Here is a 19,974-nt window from a genome sequence, read left to right on the forward strand (position 1 = left end):
CATTATAAATATTATAAATTCTTGAAATCTATTTTTTTTTCCTCAAACTCACCATTAGATACGGCATCTTATATGATGTCAAAATTTAAAAATAATGACTAATAATTAGCAATTACCAAAATTTACTGATAATTAGGTACTTAAAATATTAAATTATTGGATAGTCATCCAGAACATTCAATTCTACATTTTAAAAGTCTACCATATAAGAAAATGTATTGAAAAATGAATACAAAATAACATCCTTACAAGAAATGAATTTTCTTTAAAAATAATTTTCCCAATCAGATTTAAAATTCACAAAATTTCGAATAAAATTAAATGCATCTTAAATTTTTACAAAAATATTTCCAGAGTTTTTAGTCTGTAAATTAACAAGGACAATGGAAAGCACTTATAATAACTTAGAAATCTGATTGCTTTTATTACATCTAAAATTGTATCAAAACGAGATGTTGCTAAAGTTTTAATACAAAAAACTTTCTTTGAAATTGGTAAAATACTTCTCAAAATAAATGCGGATAATAGACAAAAGTAGCTCCTAATTATCTAGATGCCCGCTACATCATGAAAAATGGAGATATGTCCAAAACGCTTGCCAGACTTAGATTCGCAGCAACATAGTTGGCTGAAGACTGATAAATGTTTATTATTCAAAAGCTGAAAGGGAACTGAAACTAATGAATCCATTCCCTTTCCTATATTCTAAAATTATACTTTAAATTGACATACATTGGAATTTTTCACTTGAAAATAAGTTGCCTTCTAAACTTGTCAGCCACTTACCTAAGCTAATAAGGACAATGGAAGTTAAGATTAAAACGGCACCTACAATGCCGTAGGAATCTGGTAATTCATGGAAAATAAATATTTGCCATACAAATGCCAGACCTATGTCCACCGCAGCTCGCATGGTGGACACAATTCCAGCCTATTCGCATTGAAGTGCCATCACCAAGAACGTTAACCCACTGTAACTAAACAATGCCAGCAGCAAAATATATATACTTTGAATGCCGCATTGTTGCCACTTGTAATTTCCAAGTACTGCTGTCAGAAAAACAGTCTCCAAACCACCTACCCAACTATAATTGAATGTTATGATGGATTGATGGACACTCTTTATTTTCCTAGTAATTAAATGCATGGCACTTATGCAAAACAAAGAAATGAGGGCCGCGACGAGGCCGTATATTTTCTCACTAGTGTAAACGACTGGTGCTTCTGTTAAACGGGCTGGCACCTGGGTGGTGAACATAATCCCTACGAATGTGAGTCATTGATTGGAAAATATTACAAGGTTCTTTAAAGAAGAGTCTGGCAAAAAGAGTCACGACGGCAGGGGTGCTGAAGATTATCACTCTGGCTTCGCTGAGACTCAAATATTGGAATGCAACGAAGTTCAAAAAATACCCTATTCCACCGAAGATACCCCTGAGTATAAGAAAGAAGCGAAAATGGGGAGGGCCCAAAGGATTTTGTCCAGTTCTGACAGTCTCTGGCATAGACATGATGAATGTCGCGAGACAGCGAGTTGACCTGGATGGAGGTTCTTCATCTTTTTGACCATCATAGGGACAACGGAGAAGGATGCACCCGAGAGCAGGGCTAATACAAGTCCTCTGAAGATGGAAGACTGCTGTGTCTTATCAGTTATCGAGCTGTCTTTCACCTCCTCCTTAATATCCATTGTAATCTTTCCGTGGAAGAGATGGAAGTCTTAGTGAAGATTTATCACTTATCTGGAAATGAAGATATCGGGATTTTTATAAAAAGTTTTTAATATAACAGAATTAAGATAGCTCTTAAATGAGAAAAAACACTGAGCAGTAACGCTCTGCTGATAATTATTGAGGGAAAATCATCTCTGAAAATGTAGTTTCGAAATATAAAGAAAAGAAGCACTTGTCAAAAAATGAGTTCGCTTTATATATATACATTTGTAATGCTTAAAATCTTGACACTCTTGTTGAAATATTAAGGAATATATCTCATTTAAAAAATATTTTAATTATTTCTGTATTTGTTACGTCATAAAAATTCCACATTATATCTACTTTCTTTCTCAAATACTAATTATTTTTATATTATAATAATTCAGATTATATTTACAATTTATATTTTATACGTGATTGAACATTTATTATTATATTTTGCACAAATATCTGTCTCATAAATTATTTTAAAACCTTTATAATTGGTCTTTTTTAAGGATTTTTCTAACTTTATTTGAAGACTCCGATCATTTTCAACATTGTAAAATGTTATGCAAGAGTGAATTTTAATTAATTTAAAGACTGTAGTTAAAAACTATCCCCATACGTTTAAAAGTTTGAAGCTTAAGAAATGAATCGATCTGATGCCAAGATATTTGTTTAAAGTAAAGGATCCGTAGCACGGATAATTAAGATAATGAAGCTTCAAAATAAGCAAAGACATAATATTATAACTAACTAAAAATGACTTTAAAATGCCTTCATTGGCCCTTAAAACATTCATTGCAATCTTTTCCAGTGCATGTTGTATGTTGTATTATTTTTTATTAACCCCCCCCCCTTTTATATCCTTTATATCGAGATAATTTATTTGACTATAAACTTTATCAACTCAGTTCCATCCAGATAGCTTGATGATATAAACAATAATTAATATATAGATTACAATAAATAATATTAAGATTAGTTAAGTTTGATAAGATTTTTTTACTTAATTGTTTATAACTCGAAACTAAATTTGTAGATCTTCCTTTTAGGAATTTTAAAATATTGTTCATCGTACCAACAGGACATTTTCCAGAATTGTTTATGCAAATTTAATGAAGAAATTCATGCAAAATCAAAGCGTTATGTGTTACGATTTGTTTAAAGAGCTTTGTATTTTACTCATAAATTTTAAGGAAAAGTGCTTATTATATTTCAATAATGTAAAAAATAAGTCAAACTTATTTGAATATTTACCATATTATATTTTTAAGAGATGGCAAATATTTATTTTCTATTTATTTATACATTATTATCTATTAGGTCTATTTAGGGTTTTTTTTAAAATTTTGAGTGCAAATGAAATCCATGTTCGACATCTTATACAGTGATACGATACAACGGATAAATCCTGCGAGTGTCTTTGAAAATTGTAGTTTTGAAACATAAGGAAAATAATTACTTATCAAAGAATTAATTCACTTTGTAAAAACATTTGTAATGCTTAAAATCATTACATTGACTTTGAAATATTTATTGAGGTATATATCTCGTTTAATTGCGTTTTAAAGGTCTATCAATTATTTCAGCATTTGGTACGTCATAAGAAAACCGCAATGCGGCTACTTTTGAATTCCTTTTTCGTTCTTAAAAGACCTGTAACCTCTTAAACTAAACTTTTATAACTCTCTAAATGTTTTAAACAAATTTCTATATCTAGATTAGTGTAGTAAATATGTTCCAGTGTGAAAATAATTATGATTTAATTTTATAATTTTTAGAAAAACGTACTGTTGAAGGAATCGAATGACATTTATAGAAGTCAAAATTTGGAAAAACATGCTATTTGATGAACTTAACAGCCTTGATATCAATAACATTTCGTGCGGACATATTAAAATTGAATATTATTTAATATTTATTAAGGTGGTAATATATTTATTAAGATGGAATATATTTATTAAGACGGTAAAAAAAAAGCAAGAAAAAACAACAAAAAATAGAACAATGAAAATTTTGAATTGAATACCAATATGAATTACTTTTTATATTTATATATCAGCATGCGTATGGTTACTTATTTTAAAAACTAAACGTAATTTGTTGGAAATTTTTCATACCTTTTTGGAGTAAAAACGCAGAGTGGTCTGTTTCTCTAAAACTATTTTCACTGATAATGTTATTCCAATGTCTCCTGTCTATTATTAACTGAAATCATGCTGAAGAATGAACAATAGCAACCTCTTTCAACTTTCTCTTTCACAGAATGAACTGCTCTCGCTTAGAGTTATTTTCCCACATTCCATTTGATAGCAAAAGATTCGTCTAGTCTAGTATTTCCACATTGTACTAACAATCTTTGGTGACAAGCTGTTCTCCAGGAAGTACTGCGTGCAAAAAAATATCAATTAAATTATTAATTTGTCTAAACTGTCCATTAAATATTATTAAATTTGAAATTTTGCTAGAAGTCTGACTTGCACTAATTTAGTAGCCTTACACTTACTCTATTTACTGTGTTACGCACCTGCCAAGTCTAATTCTCTCTGCATCATCTCAACTAAAATCGAAACTGAATAAAGTAAAATTAATACTTAAATTTCGATTACTTTCTTAGATTTTAACTGCCACAATAATTTGCTCATAAAATATATAAGGGTAGAAAAAAACGTTTCAATAATTATATAAAAGTAATAATTGAAATCATTCTGAATCGGGAATTTTTTTTGTGTGAAATCGAATTTTTTAAAATAATTTTTGTAATATTTTAGAAAATTTTTATTGATTGATTCAGTAGAAAAAGTCATCTCTGGTGACAATATTTATACCTACTTTATTGACATGTTACAATGAAATTTTAGCATGATATATTTATTAGTTGGCTTAATCTCTACAAATCGAAATGTATGAAGAACAAAAGGGCGTGGTACTCTGACTTAATGATGATGACACATGATTTCTAATAAAGACTTTATCTCGTTATCTCTCTCTCCTCAAATAAATTTGTGGACCTTGGGCAAAGTTGTAATCGGCAAGAGTGCTCAGACTTTTAATTTTACATATGAGAATACATTGAATCTAACTTAGATCTTTGGCGATTTTTTTAGCAATTAATTACTAGCAGGCGGTAAAAATGCCAGAAAATTAAATATCTATTTCAGATGCCTTTTGCGATTTTGAAATTTGGTGCAAATCTATACATTTTTGCTGTATTCATATATAATTGTATACTATTGTATTTATAAGCATTATTCGTCTGTTAAGCCTATTTTTATTTATTTCTGGATAGGAATAAATTTTTAAGAATCTATTTATGATCAAAAGGAAATATTTTTTAGATTTTCAAACTATAAGATATTTCTATAAAACTTTCATTTTGAGTGAATTACAAACATAAAACAAAAGTCCCAATTCTCATAAAAGCTTCTTTTATCGAGAAGGCTATGTGTTCAAAATAATTGGGCAAAGATCGATATATATATATATATATATATATATATATATATATATATATATATATATATATATATATATATATACAAAAGTATTAGAATCAAGTTAATAGGAAAAACAAAATCAAATAAAAATTAAACCAAAAAAAATTGAAGCATCAAATATCCTCCTTAAAAATTTAATTAAAAATGATTTTCCTAGAAATTACTGTAATGTCAATTTTTTAATTAAACAAGGTATGGTTTGGGATTAATCTTTTGGCTTAAATAAAAATAGAAATTTACTTGCATATTGGATCACTCAATAGATGGCGCTGGGTGCCTACCTCTGTTTACATAATTTAACCGTTAACTTTCAAAAACAGGAAATCACAATCGATTGTTTAAAGTTTCATTCACTGTTGGAAGGTATGTTCTGGCCTTTTTGTTTTTAATTTTAATTTTAATGCTGTTTTTGTTTTTATTGTTATTGTTTTCATTGTATTTTTACTTTGTGGTTTTTTTCTAATTTGTTATTTTGTATTTCCTTTCTGTTAAAATGGTATATCTCTTGAGCATAATTTCGGGGGATTTTCGGGTCACGAGGAATCATTATTAGACTTAATGTCTGTATGTCCTCACAGAAAAAATCCCTTTATTTGAATCCCTGCCTGAGGGTGACCCTTGAAAAAGTCTTCAGGCCGGATTCTTTTTTAATATTTTTTAATAATTTTTTTTGGTTTAATTTTTATTTGATTTTGTTTTTCCTATTAACTTGATTCTAATACTTTTGTATAAATTCATCTGTGTTTTAGAAGTAGCTGCAATTGCGCTCTCTAAATACTATGAAGTTCCTTTTTGGTTTTAGTTTAAATAGATAATAAATTTTAGTTGCGATTTCGAAACTGTTTTGTTTCGTTTTCATTTTAGTTTCGTTTTCAAACTTTTTCTTACTTTAGATTGGTTACTATATATATATATATATATATATATAGCAATTTCTTATAGTGCCTGTTACTGAATTTATATTGATGTGTGTGGCAATAATATTAAATACATTTTCTGTGTGAACGTTATCACTGATATATAAGAACAAATTTTAAAAAATGAAAGCATATGTATAAGGCTTTAAAAATTATCATTCTATTTCGAATTAGAGTTTGCAATTCCTAAAGGGTTTTTTTTTACTAGCAGTAGTATGCGTCATTTTATTTTAAATCATTTTTTAAGCTCAAGTAGTTACACAGATGTTACGAGCCTTCGCCTCGTGCTCTGTGTCATGAGATGCTAGCTATTTTCAAAACATTATAATTTTTTACTTCAGGTGATGTATCACCCATGTTGTAACATTAAAAGATCTTGTTTTTTTCTGTTAATGAATTACTGTCACTTCTCGAGTGCCTTTTCACGCAGTGTTAAACACAAGAAAAAATAGTTTGTTTACGTCAGAGATTCTCGTGACTCCACTAGCATAAAAAAAAATTTATAGCCACCCTAAAGTAGGGAAATCTCTATCTATATAAAATAAAGTGTCCGTTTGTTTGTTATCTTATATAATTCTAAACCCCATGAAGGAATCGAATAAAATTTGATACACATGTTCTTCAGCACCTAGAAGAATGAAATAGGTCTTTAAAAAATTGCTACGATCCCCCTAAAGAAAGAAAATGAGAAATTAGAATGATTTTTTTTTTTTTTTTTGCCATAACTTCAGTATATATTATTGAGTGAAAATTATTTTCATTCCTTCAAATTTAAAAAATGTTAACTTTTTAATGATGTAATCTTTTCTAAACAATTATTTCTCTAATTTTAATCAATTTTTTTTAAATTAATTTTAATACAGTTTGAAATAATGCGTTTTAAGTATTTTAATATCAAACCTATTTTACTGTTTAAGTGCATGAAAAATTTTATATTTTGGAAAAAAAAAAAACTCAGTGATAGAAATCCATCTAGAAAATTTTTAAGGAGGGTTTATTGCTGTGAATCACACAGTGAAACCCACAATGAATTTTGAATAATTTAAATTAAATATAATTAGGTTAAAAATTGAATTTGTAGCAGTTGCATTACTGTTATCTTCTCTTTTGGATACTAGATGGCGATGTCTGTTTAGGCCATCCCATATGTCATCCCATAGTGCATTGCGATTGTAATTAGAATGAGATGTGACGCTGAACTGTGAAGCCGCGCGCGTGAATGTCTTGTATTTGTGTTTGTGCTTGTTTAGTGCGTGAATGTGATTATTAAAAGAAATGTTCCTAAAAACATCCGTCCTGTTGCTTCCTACATGGGTCATAATAATCTACATACCACCACAAATTTGAATATTTATAGCAGTAATATCCGTACTATAATAATAATAAATGTTTAAATTTTGAATATTTATAACAATAATGATAGTAGTCTAGTAAATTTCAATCCATTAATTTGTAGGATCCAAATAACCAGAAAATTTTCAAAATTCTTTCTCATTCAAATTTTTTGTTAGGCCTTTACTTTCTCGAAATGAGCTATGAGAAAAATTATATGCAAAGTAGCGGATGAAACTGTGGTGCTTTGGACAAGGCTGTGAATACAGATGCTCAAATATTTATTTTCATAGATTCCCACATGAGAATTGTATAATCCACAATATAGTAAAGAAAATCGGTGCTTTTGTATTTTTAACTGCCTAAAATTGGCGAATATAAAATTACGAAAAAGCTGATTAGCTTGTGACATGTGGCATTTTTTTTTTCTTTTTTGGCGATTAATCATTAAGATACAGTTAATATACAAATACTAGAAAATTGAATATGTCTTTTGTGCATCTTTTTTCTGATTGACTGAAACCAAAATTTGATATCGAAAATATAGATGTAATCGCAAAATCACATATCAAAATTCTCTTACTAGTATTGTTTGATTTTTGAATGATCGCATTTGCATTGCAAAATTACAGACCAATCAACTACTTGATAAATTTATTTTCAAATTTAATCTAAATTTTATTGATCTAGCTCTCTTCATTTTGTTGTTATCATGTCAATTTGTATTCGATCAGACAAACTTCTAGATCCAGTTCGTTTAAAATTTGACAAAAATCGATAAATTTAGTGTAAAAGCCATATATCAAATTTTATTCACCTCGTTTAACGCGTCTGTATCATGTTTACAAACAGACAGATAGACATAACTCCAAAAGTGTATTTTTCGTATTCAGGAATACATGAAAACATAAACAATCGTAAAATTCTCGAGTTTTTGTCGATTACAATATTTCGTACATGGAAAGGTAAAAAAAAATCACTAGAATGCCTTTTATCTAAATGAGGATTAGCATCCATCCTCTGCCCACTTATGTGCAACAAAATTAGTTTAAACATATTAGAATAAGTTATATACTTTTTAATGAATGCAACAGTTATATGCCCAGATAGAAAACAAATATTCCACAGAGTTTATGAAAATTAAACACATAGAATTCCAATATATTTCGGGAATAGAGGAATTCAATAAAATTTCTTTGGAAATCGGAGACGATATTTCAGACAGTCAAGTCCAAAATACTGAAAAATTATGGACGCCATTGTATTTTACAATTTTGTTGGGTTGTTCGAAATAAGTATTTAATTCAGTAAGCTTCTGACTTCTCCAAGATGTCTCCTTTTTTGCTGAAAATAAAATGCCTTAAAATTCCCGATGTGTTTATAATGCCATCTAAGTGATAAAATGGATGAGAAAATAATATTCTTTATTCTAAACTTTTCTGCCCGAATCAATAAAACTTTTTCCCCTTCTTCGCTTGAACAAAAGGAAAGATTCTGAGTTTGTTCGCGTTTCAACTAAATTAGCCTGATTTCTTTCAACGTTCTATTGTTAAAAATTTCCTTTGAATTGCTGATTCTGAGGTACAACTATACGGAACAAAAAAGTAAAAGAAAAAGAAAAGAATAAAGTTAGGAAGAGTGGTCATTAAAATATTTTTAAGAACAGTAGTGTTCATGATACCACCAGATTACTCTAAAGTTCAAAATCAAAAAAAAGAAAGAAAGAAAGGCTCGTGTCAGACTGAGAACAGACTTGGAATGGAATGGGAGAACTTTTTTTACATTAAACCAAATGCAGTAACATGTGTTTATGATTTCCGCCTTCTCTCTCTTTTTTTACCTGAGAATTTTTTTATGAACTTCAAATTTTATTCTTACTGACTGTATAATTGGCTGTCATTAAAAAATTTCATTACTAAAAAAGTTTTTCCTGCTGATAGCATATTGTTTCTTTGCGATATTTCGACTCGGAAGTAGTTTCAGAACGAGACCAAACCACTATTTGTATGAATTTCACGAAGCATTACTTAATGACATGCTTAAAGCTACTTTTTTATACGCAGAAATCATAACAATTAGTATTTTTAAATCCTTCCTTTTTATATTTCTTTTTCTGGACAATGCATTTGACATTCGCTTGCCTTTATAAGAAGTTATGTTTTCGGAAGGTTCCGTTCAACTATTGAAATTTTTTTAACCTACCTCAATTGGCTTTTTCTTACATGCATCGACTTAAAAAAATGGAAAGAAAAGAAGACCTCACAATTCAGATTATTTCTAAAGTATACCGTTTCATATGAAAGCCAATTTTAAAATATATTCTTTACATATGCTTTTCCTCTTTTTATTATTCTTCATGTGAATCATTTAATCGTCAAGAAATTTCAATTCGATATCTTAAATTATTTGCTCTTTTCAAAATATGTAGAATATGATTTTTTTTCTCACAGTTTTCAATAAGGTCTGTCTGTCTATATCTAAGTAAGCAGAATAACTGAAAAACGAATGAAATTTTATCTTTATAATGTCCTTTCGATTGAACTATACAGGGTGTTCATTAATTATTGTCGGGGTTTCCGTGCCTCATAACCTTCGAATAAAAAATATTACGCAAAAACCGATTACGTATTCGTAAATTACAACTCAAAGAATTTTATTAATGATATTACAAAGATTAATGAATTTGCCCATGGCTGCCCTTCGTGGCTCGTAACACATCGAGACAAAATTCGATTTCCCTCCAAGTGTTCTCCAGCATTTGTGGGGTAACATTTTGGATCGCAGTAACAATTCTGCATTTCAGTTCATCAAGGCAGGACACAGGGGTCTTGTACACAATGTTCTTGACAAACCCCCATAGAAAGAAGTCCAGCGGTGTTATATCTGTTGATCTCGGAAGCCATGGGATTGGTCCACCTCTTCCACACCACTTGTCGGGAAAGTTCTCGTCTTAAAAGTCACGTACAATCATGCCCCAATGTGGAGGTGCACCATCCTGTTGAAATATCACATCTGGATGATGTTGCTGCATCTGAGGAACCGCATACATCTCCAGCATGTCAAGGTATGTCACGGAGTTTATTGTTGTTTCAGCAAAGAAGAAAAGTCTTCAGTAACTTCAGTATGTGATAAAGCGCACCAAACATTCACCTTTGGGCTATCTCTATCCAATTCTCGATAACCGTGCGAGCTCTCCGAGCCCCATATTCTACAGTTATGTTTATTCACTTTTTCTGACATGAAAAGTGGATTCATCACTGAAGAACCATTTCCGAAGGTAATTTTCATCATTCTCAATTAGAGTCAAAATTTGTTCAGCGAACTCAAAACGACGCGGTTTATCATTCGGGTGTAAAGCTTGCACAATTTGCACTTTGTAGGCATTCAGATGAAGGCGGTTAAGGAGAACGTTCCATATCGTCGTATGCGGCATATGTAACTGCACAGCTGCTTGTCTCGTTGATTTTCGTGGACGGCGAGTAAACGTTTTTTGGATGCGATCAACATTTTCCTGCGAAGTGCTCGGTCTTCCCGCTCCCTTTCGGTATAGAACGCTACCAGTTTCCTGAAATTGTGTTAACCAGCGTCTGATAGAATTATCCGAAGGAGGATCTTTCTTGTACGTGGTCCTGAAGCGACGTTGAGTAGTTATGACTGATTTAGTTTCGAAAAACCACAATATACACATTGCTTTTTCTTGCACAGTCGCCATTTTTATTTATGACGTCATAATTACCCAGACTGCAAATGCGCTAAGACCGCATTGTTGCCACGTAAAATTCTTTCAGTTGTAATTTACGAATACGTAATCGGTTTTTGCGTAATATTTTTTTATTCGAAAGTTATGAGGTACGGAAACCCCGACAATAATTAATGAACACCCTGTATATCTATATCAAACTCGACAATATCCGTCTAAATAAAAGGCACTCACTGTCAAATTTCAACAAAAAATGATCGGTTGGCATTAATGTAACAGGCTATTGTTTGAAATATCATATTGCTGAGAATTTTAAATGTTGCTTCCCCGCTCAGTTAGTTTCATAATAAGGAAGAGTATTTTACAGAGAACGCAAATGAATGACGAATAGATGCAATGTCAATGATTTGCAATCCAATTGATCCAAGTCATTGTCAATGACTTGGTGACCAGCTTGGCAATCATTTGGCGATGACTTAACAAAAATGAAAGAATATTAGAGAGTCTTAACTGTATCTCCATTAGGACTCAAGTTCCACTGTATGCTCTAGAACATTCGGTTTTCTGTCACGGAAGCTATAAAAAGTGGAAGCGCACAGACGAAAATCCTTTAGTAGTTGAACTGAGCTCAAACGAGTAATTGAATAAAATTTATCCTTAAAAAATGGGGAAGTTCTCCTTGAACGCTTTTTCCTCTGGGGGTTGTGTAATGGCGATTTTCTGCATGTATTCTGTTCTTGTGAATGTTTCAGTTGTGTTTTACTGTTGTGTATTTGGTAGAATGAAGCTTAATTATCCTGTATTGAGCCAGTTGGACTTTTTTTGTTTATAACCTAAGGACGAATTTTGGATTTTTCATAACAACAAATGAAGTTACAAGTTCTTCGAACCTGTTATACTTATGAAGTTGTGGACTCTTCGTATTGTATTGCGATGGTAGCTGATAAAAGACCTGCTGTGAAGTTCGCATGATAAGGATTATCCGCACAGCCAGACATTTCAATGAAATTTACTTCTGAGACAGAGGTAAATGAAAATGTCACTTATTACTCTGGCTCAGAGAATGAGCAGATATAGGTCCAAAGCTCTACTATTCAAAAGTGAATGTAATTCAGCATTATAAATTGTGACTCCTCACAGCGAAATTTTCTGTTTTTTCAGCCATGATGTTTCAATAATGGTTTAAAAGATAAAGTGGATCTATAAGTAAAATGCCCCCCCCCCTTAATGGGTATTTCATAAATTTTCTGTTAAGAAATGTAAAAAAATAAACTTAACTTATTTCCTGAACCTCCTGACTAACATGCAATAATTTTGAAAAAATGTTGAAGTAACTTGCAAGAATTTTATCTTTAAACATAAAGAATCATCAATAATAAAGTTTAAATCATTCCATCTTTCTTATCAGCATTATTATCGGATACGCAAATTCCTATTTCTGTTTTGGCACCAATCCAGCATTTTTTTTTTTAAGTTTTGAGTGACTGATTTATCTATGCTCAAATAAAGCTAAACATAAAAAAAATATGCTGATTCATCATATTCATCGTTCATGGACCAAACTGAAGGTTATTCTTTCAGATTGTTTTCTTTCATCATTTTATTTTTAATTTTGTATATGGCATTGCGTTGTTTTTTTTTAAGTTAGTGGTTCATTATTTATCAATTTAGTATTTTCAAATCGATTTTAGTAAATAATTTTGATTTGAATGTTCATGAACATAAAGGATAAAAAATCTCCCATTGCAAGGAAACAAAATTTCTAATGTTATAATATGTTTACATCTAAACTGCAAATAATAATTTTTCTTATTATTTCTTAAACTCTTTGTCAATTTCATAATATTTTCTACTACAACTTTCCTTAGTTAATCTTTGACAATCAAATCTGAAATATTATTAACTCCTTGTTCAATGAATCGGCTTAACGTTCTAATTAGATAGTTCATCCTGTTAAAAATAATAATTATTATTTTAATTCTTGTAAGAGATATTTATTATATAAGAGGTATTTGAGATATTGAAGAGTTTCAAGTTATTTTTGCATTTTAAATTTCTTAATACTTTCTGTTAATTCCAAATTTAAAAGAAATTATTTGTTGCATGTGTTCAGACACATATAACAAAAGTAACAGGATAACAGATGGTCAAGCATATCTTCTAGTCTATATATAAATATTATGGTACTTAAAGATACCTCTCTGATCGTCTTTCTTATAAGTGCTTCAAACCATAAATAATATGACTAGATAACATTGACCATGATCTTCTTTACTGTATTGTCTTCCCCTCTCCAAATCTTTCTTTTAAAGAAACAGAATAACTGCCCATTCTTAAGAACAAAAATTCTTAATTCTTTTCCTACTCGGCAAAGTTTTTTCCTCATCTAGAATATTAAAAAAAAAATAATAATAAAGAGAGAAAAAAAGTCTCCCACCCCACCAGATAAATGTTCCAAAGGGATCCTCCATCACTTTTCTAATATGACTTAGCAGATATCAGCTTTGGACAGATGAAAAACTAATAGCGCTGCTACTCGTACTGCGGGGGCCTCAACGATAATAAAAAGGACAGAGAAATCCCAGTTTAATATTGGAAGGAGAAATTGATTTCTTTATCTTTAATTGCATCCAACAACTTCAACAATTTATTATCTGAAAACTGGAAGCCGCACTACACGAGGATACATGGCCAAGAAAATCAATTGGGTACCCTGACAACTGATGAAAGTAGTACTCGTCTGATGATGACTTACACAATAAGTGGGAACTGCGAAATTGTTTCGGAATTTTTTTTCTCTGCAAAGTTCGTTCTTCCAATCTTAAAAGTTGTATTCCAAACAGACTTTTTTTTTCTTCCATCTATCGTGTGTAGTGGTAAAGCATTAATAACGGTTCTCTTCATGCTGATGTTCTAGAAACAAAAAAATGTGCTTTTTTGCGTGGCATTGCTTGTTAAATTGCATGGGGTGATTTTTAAAAAAATTTCAGATATATCCTGATCCAATAAATGGATAATCATCAATCTTTCTGTAGAAAGAAAACAGAAATTCTTTTATACTTCGTTATCAGATTGCAAAAGCATTTGTTGGGCATCTTCCTTTCCTTATGCTATATTAAAAAATATCATTACATGAAATCATGTGTAACATCAAAGCAATTGCCTGTGATGATATTGATTTTAAATTATTAAATGTATGGGGGGGGTTCAAGACAATGCTTCATGTTTATTCTTTTTTATATACCATCAATCGACTTCATATCGCTAATCTTTTTCTTGTAACGCTACATTTAAAATACTTTCAAAATATCTATATACAACTTTGTGTCAATGATGTAGTACTAAGCCATTGAAATTTCGTTTTGATATAGAACTAATTAATACTTCCTCTATTTATTCTATAGATATCTTTCTCCAGTCTTGTGTCATTTTAATATTCTTGGACCGATCTATAGTTAACTAGTTACCTTTTGCGACCAGTCGTTCCACCTGAATCAACGGTTGCTAAAAATTTCATTAAAATATTTTGTGTAACTTTTCTAATATTTTTCACTTCAAATATATTGCTTAAAGTAATCTAAAAATATTTTGTTAAAATTAGTTGTAAAATGAAAAAGACATTATGCGGGGAAAAAGTAGTAGGATTGAAAAGATAATTTTTTGAATTTTAAAATGTAAAAACCGTATTTATATTGTAATATTTTTGAAACCAATCGCAGAAAATACAAAAATTTTATTTAATTTTTAATGAGTTAAAATTTAAAAGAAAAAAAATCCCTCCTCCAACACATTTCGACATTCCAAAATATATCTGCTCCAAGTTTGGTAATTCTAGACAGAATGGTCTAGTCAGTAAAGCGTACATATACATACAGTACATATACATTCATGTTTATTACCACTTGGCAATAAAGGAATAGATAACCACACAGGTGGTTGAAAAATACCAAAGATCTCATTTACCAGTGACTTTAAAAAATGGATTTTAATTCTAGAATTCACATTTCCCAGTTCCTTTAATTCATTTTTATTATTTTTATATCCATGTTTATTTCCTAAATGCACTTCCTTCTCCAGAAAATTTCAAATATTTACACAAAAACAAAAGGCTTATTTAAAATACAACTTATCGTAGAGTTTTTAAAATAATAATTTTTTTAAAAAATCTAGCAATAAATGGAGCATCAGTAAAAAAAAAAAAAAGAGAGAGAGAGACGGTATCTGCAAAATTCAAAAAAAAAAAAAAAAAAAAAAAAATGAAACGAAATCTTTCCTATATTTTCGTTTTTTATGTGTAATTGCGATTGCATTTTTTTATTAAGTGAATTATTTCTTTTGGTAATTACTTCTTCTTTTAATGCTTACAAAGTGTTGAGCTCATTATTAATAATTACTGAGTAATGCAATGTTAGAGGTTAAAAATGTATTTGAAATAAAATGTTTCATATATAAAAAAAATTGATTTACTTTTTTCATACCTATTGTAGGTTATCACATTTTTTTTAAATAATGTGAAGATCAAACAATAAATAAAAAATCATAACTATTTTAACCAGTTTTTATTATATTATCAATCTGGATACAGCAATTAAGTAGAAGACAATGGTCAAATAATCGATACAAATAATTTATTCTCATGAAATATATTTTTAATTAATTAAAAAGTTAACTGAAACAAGTGCTGTATTTATATTCCATTTAACTCAAAATCATCTTTTCAATTTTGAACGATAATGAATTTATTTAACTCCTTCATCTAATAATTTATGAAATGAAAGTTTTAATTCACTGAAGATTATTTGAAAGAAGTTTAGAATTCGAAAACTAGCGCATCTTTTCCATGCAATTCTTTCACCGCAATCAACCGATATGTCTTCTGCAACTCACATTACCTTTTTCGTGTGGATTACACATTGGCAGAAAAAAGAAAGCAGCATCCGAAGCAAACGTTAACTTGAGAGTAAACTATTAGTTTGGGGGCCAAAACTCTCGTGTGCTTGTTTTCCGAGGCAGTGTCGTAAGTAACGTCAACAGAAAGTAGTTGCTATCGCCAACACTTTTGTTTCTGGACATGGGGAGAAAGAGTCGTATCCGCTATTCTTTACAGTGCTTGGAGGAGCACTTGTCCACGGGGGCTATCTCGGACTCTTTTTATTGACCCTTCCGGATGGCCAGGATCCTGAGGGGAGGGAGTACCATTACTCTCCTCGGACCTCTATCGCGATTTCCAATCATCCCAGGGGTTGCCGAGTACCGCCAGGCGCCAATTAGGTCGCCAAAACCGTAGACCATGGTTGGAATTGCAAATATTCGAAAACTCATCTAGACTATATTGACAAATCCATTAAGGTGGCAATAAAATTGCTTTGTTTTAGGAGAAAACCAGTTGAGGATTTGAATTACATACAATGCATATAAAACTGTTCCATTTTTAAACAAAATTGTTCAAATATTATTGCAAAGTGTTATTTATTCTGATTTTTTGATATTTAACTGATTGAAATTATTATTGAATCTCTCTGATGTAAAATTTCTGATTTTGCATAGGATAAAGATTAGACTGAAAAATTATTAAAAAACAAGAAAAAAAAACTATTCTGGTAGAAAATGAGCAAATCAATCAATTCCTTTTAAACAGACCTAGCGCATCGGCGTTTAAATCCTTTTTTGTAATACATTGGTAGTGTACAGTATTCATTTGAATTTTCAAGCCATCGTACGTCATAGTTTTTCAAACTTATAATATTATATTTAAAACATGCAGTTAGATGCTATCTGCGTACTTTTGTTGATCATATTACTTTACATCGTGTAAATACAGCAGATTCCTCATGACTGATTTTGAGGCTGTTGTTCAATAAATTAAAATTTTAAAATCTCCAATGACATCTAGAATGAGTTTAATACATTGTGATTCAAAAGTAACACTTAGGGAATAGGAAACAAGTAAAAATCACTTCGGAATATATGACTGAAAATGTCATTCGAATGAGAAAATACATGAAAGTGCAGAAGTAACAAGACAAGAAGAGTTAAAAATTCCTTATTTGATGATACGTTACTCTTAAACGGAGCGTGCACATGTCCAATTCTATAGCTATTCAAAGTTTTCATTATTCGTGGTAATGCAATTCCATAATGGTGACATATTGATTGAGATTGGCTTTCCGATAATATTCAGTATTTGTAATGCATGTATAATGAAAAGGGAGATTCTGACGACGAGGAAACATATTCGCAGTCACAGAGTTAGCCAATTTTTACATGTTCATGCATGTTAAAATCTATCTACACGACTTCTTTTGCAATTTGTTGTCGTTTCCAACCATGCCCTTCTATATAATTTTGGCTTGTTTTCGTCTTTCTTTCCTTCCCTAAAACTGAACATGCTAAACTGTGGCTCAATCCGCATATACCAGTATATCTCTAATAATATAATACATGAAAAGATAAAAATTATTTTAAAGAAAAAGTTTGTTTGTTTTTCAAATATGTATAAATAATTGAAGTCGTAGTGTATTTGGGGATTTATTATTATTATTTTTTTATAATTTAATTAGTTTTTAAAAGAATTTTTGCAAGTTTCCGGATTTTATTTACAAAAGAATACAGTTAAAAATTAATTAAGTATTTAATATAGATTATTTTCTGACATTCTATTCAAAAATAGGAATAGGAAGCAATAAGTTGCAGCTTCCTGTATTACATTTCTGTTGCTCAGCAAGCCATTTAAAAAGTGATATTTATCGATAGCCCACAGCACAAATAAAAGTTATATTAGAGTTGCCTGGAGTGATATATGGCTCAACAGCTAGTGTATTTAGTTTGTATATTAGAACCCCTTTGAAAAAGTGGGAGACTTTTTTGAATGGAAATTGAAATTCCGAATCGTAGTCGGTCGACGAACTGACGACCTCATCTTCTGCTACACGGTAATAGGAAGAAGTTTTACACTCGTAGCATTTACCATGCACTATTTACCCCCAATGACAGCACCCCAAATGTTGGCATGAGAAACTTTCAATATGATGACGAGTTTTGTCTTCCTTGGTAGGTAAAACAAAGATTTGGGGTTTACCTTCCAATGTCCGATCGGTTCACCTTAGATATGAAAATGAGAAATCCCAGTATGGTGATTGGTTCTCGTCACCCAGGTGGGTACAGAAACGATTTGAGGACGGCTACCCCCTACCGATGACGGGACTTACCTCCCACTGGAGGAGTTGTATCTTGACCGGTATTGGCCCTTAGGACTCAACCTTAGTTCCTGACAATGCTGTCGCAGCTGCCCGATCAATCAGATTTTTCTGTGTGTCTCAGGACGGGTCGGAGTAGTCAACTTGTGATTGACACCTCTCTGCCAAAGACAGGGTATACCATCTATGGAAGCGTTTCGACAATGACTGTTGACGCCCCCTGGCCTCTACCATAATTTCCCCTAATTGCATGTAGCGATGATGATAGTCATACAGTTTATGTCCAATGCTACTTCAAGATGGGGATAGATCTTTTGCACTAGACAAGTATACAAGGCGAGTCTTGATGGGAGTCTGGTCTCAAGCTTGCTTGAATTGAACGCTGGATCACAAAAACGAATGAACGACTCTGCAGTTAAACAAGCTCTGCTCCCAATAATGAGTGGAAAATAAATCCATATAGCCATATATATTCGTTACTGTTCTTTATGAGAGCACAAGACAAACGTTAAACGCAATCCATGCATTACAGAGAGAAAATTAACGGGAGGGACTCTCTGAAACTATGCTCATTTACGCATCCTTCTAAATAAAATTTTCTTATTCCCCCTTCCTCCCTCATAATAATTATGGAACTTGAACAAGTCCGTGAATGCTACGAATGTCAGATTTTTATTTTCAGCACAACCACTTTATGATTCGTAGTATATTGAAGAAACATGAATATATATTCACGCCTCTTTTTATAATGTATTAGAACCAAAATTTGACTTAGAACTAAATTTTTGTAACAATACCACAGCCAAATTCCATGCATCAAAGTTATTGTTTTTTTATCACGCTTGCATGCATACGAATATGCAGTCCTATAGACGATCAGTCCATGGATGTATTTGATTTAAAATTTGGTACGTATGTAAACTCTGATGCCGAAATTGCATAGCAAGCTTTATCTATCCAGCTTTATAGAATTTGAGTGGATGTTCACTTGCACTGTGCATGGATTTCGTTTAAAATTTGGTGAAAATCTATAGACTTGGCGTTGAATCCATATTCTAAATTCCAATTGCAATCTTAAGTCGTAGTGAAATGATGAGGACGGCGCCTGAGTGTCCTACTGAACCCCTTTTAAGCTTCCTCACCGGAGGAAGGGAGTCTGACTCCAAAAGATTTAGAGGGCGTTAGTTAGAGGGCGTGTTGCTTTTGCCTTGTAAACTATATAAATTTAAACAGATTCCTTCTTTAACTTTCAACGATTGAAGAAACTCAGGGAACTAAATATTTTATGAAACTATGAAAACGGTTTGAATTTCACGAGAAAAAAGCAATCTATTCTCAGAAATTGGTCAAAAAAATTTTTTAAATTGGCAAAATTCAGGGAAACGTTGCCTGACTTTTTAATTAATATTATTAAAAAGACAATTTTTAAATTTAAAAAAAGTGTGAAGTTTATTTCTATGCAATAATTTTTTCGGGAAAACACCAAACATCAGTAATTTTTAATTGATTAAAGTTTCAAGCAAAAAATCGCTCCAAAGCTCACATTTTCATACTCCAAAGAGTATGTCAGTTTCGTTGCTGTAAATCAAACGGTCTCATCTTAGAATGCCAACACACACTCAAATTCGCATT

At 31.0% G+C, this 19,974-nt stretch overlaps 1 long non-coding RNA gene across 1 annotated transcript in view; it reads right to left on the reverse strand.

The window, feature by feature from the left end:
• Window positions 1-1,444: 1,444 nt before the first annotated feature.
• The window catches only part of LOC129961832 (uncharacterized), a 50,855-nt gene continuing 32,325 nt past the window's right edge, over window positions 1,445-19,974 (reverse strand). The window contains exons 2-3 of the long non-coding RNA XR_008783836.1: window positions 3,821-4,087; window positions 1,445-1,742 (exon numbers count right to left, since the gene is read on the reverse strand). This is a non-coding gene — a long non-coding RNA (uncharacterized LOC129961832). The remainder of the gene's footprint in view (window positions 1,743-3,820; window positions 4,088-19,974) is intronic.

The sequence above is a fragment of the Argiope bruennichi genome, chromosome 2, assembly GCF_947563725.1.
Source record: "Argiope bruennichi chromosome 2, qqArgBrue1.1, whole genome shotgun sequence".
NCBI classification, from domain to species: domain Eukaryota; kingdom Metazoa; phylum Arthropoda; class Arachnida; order Araneae; family Araneidae; genus Argiope; species Argiope bruennichi.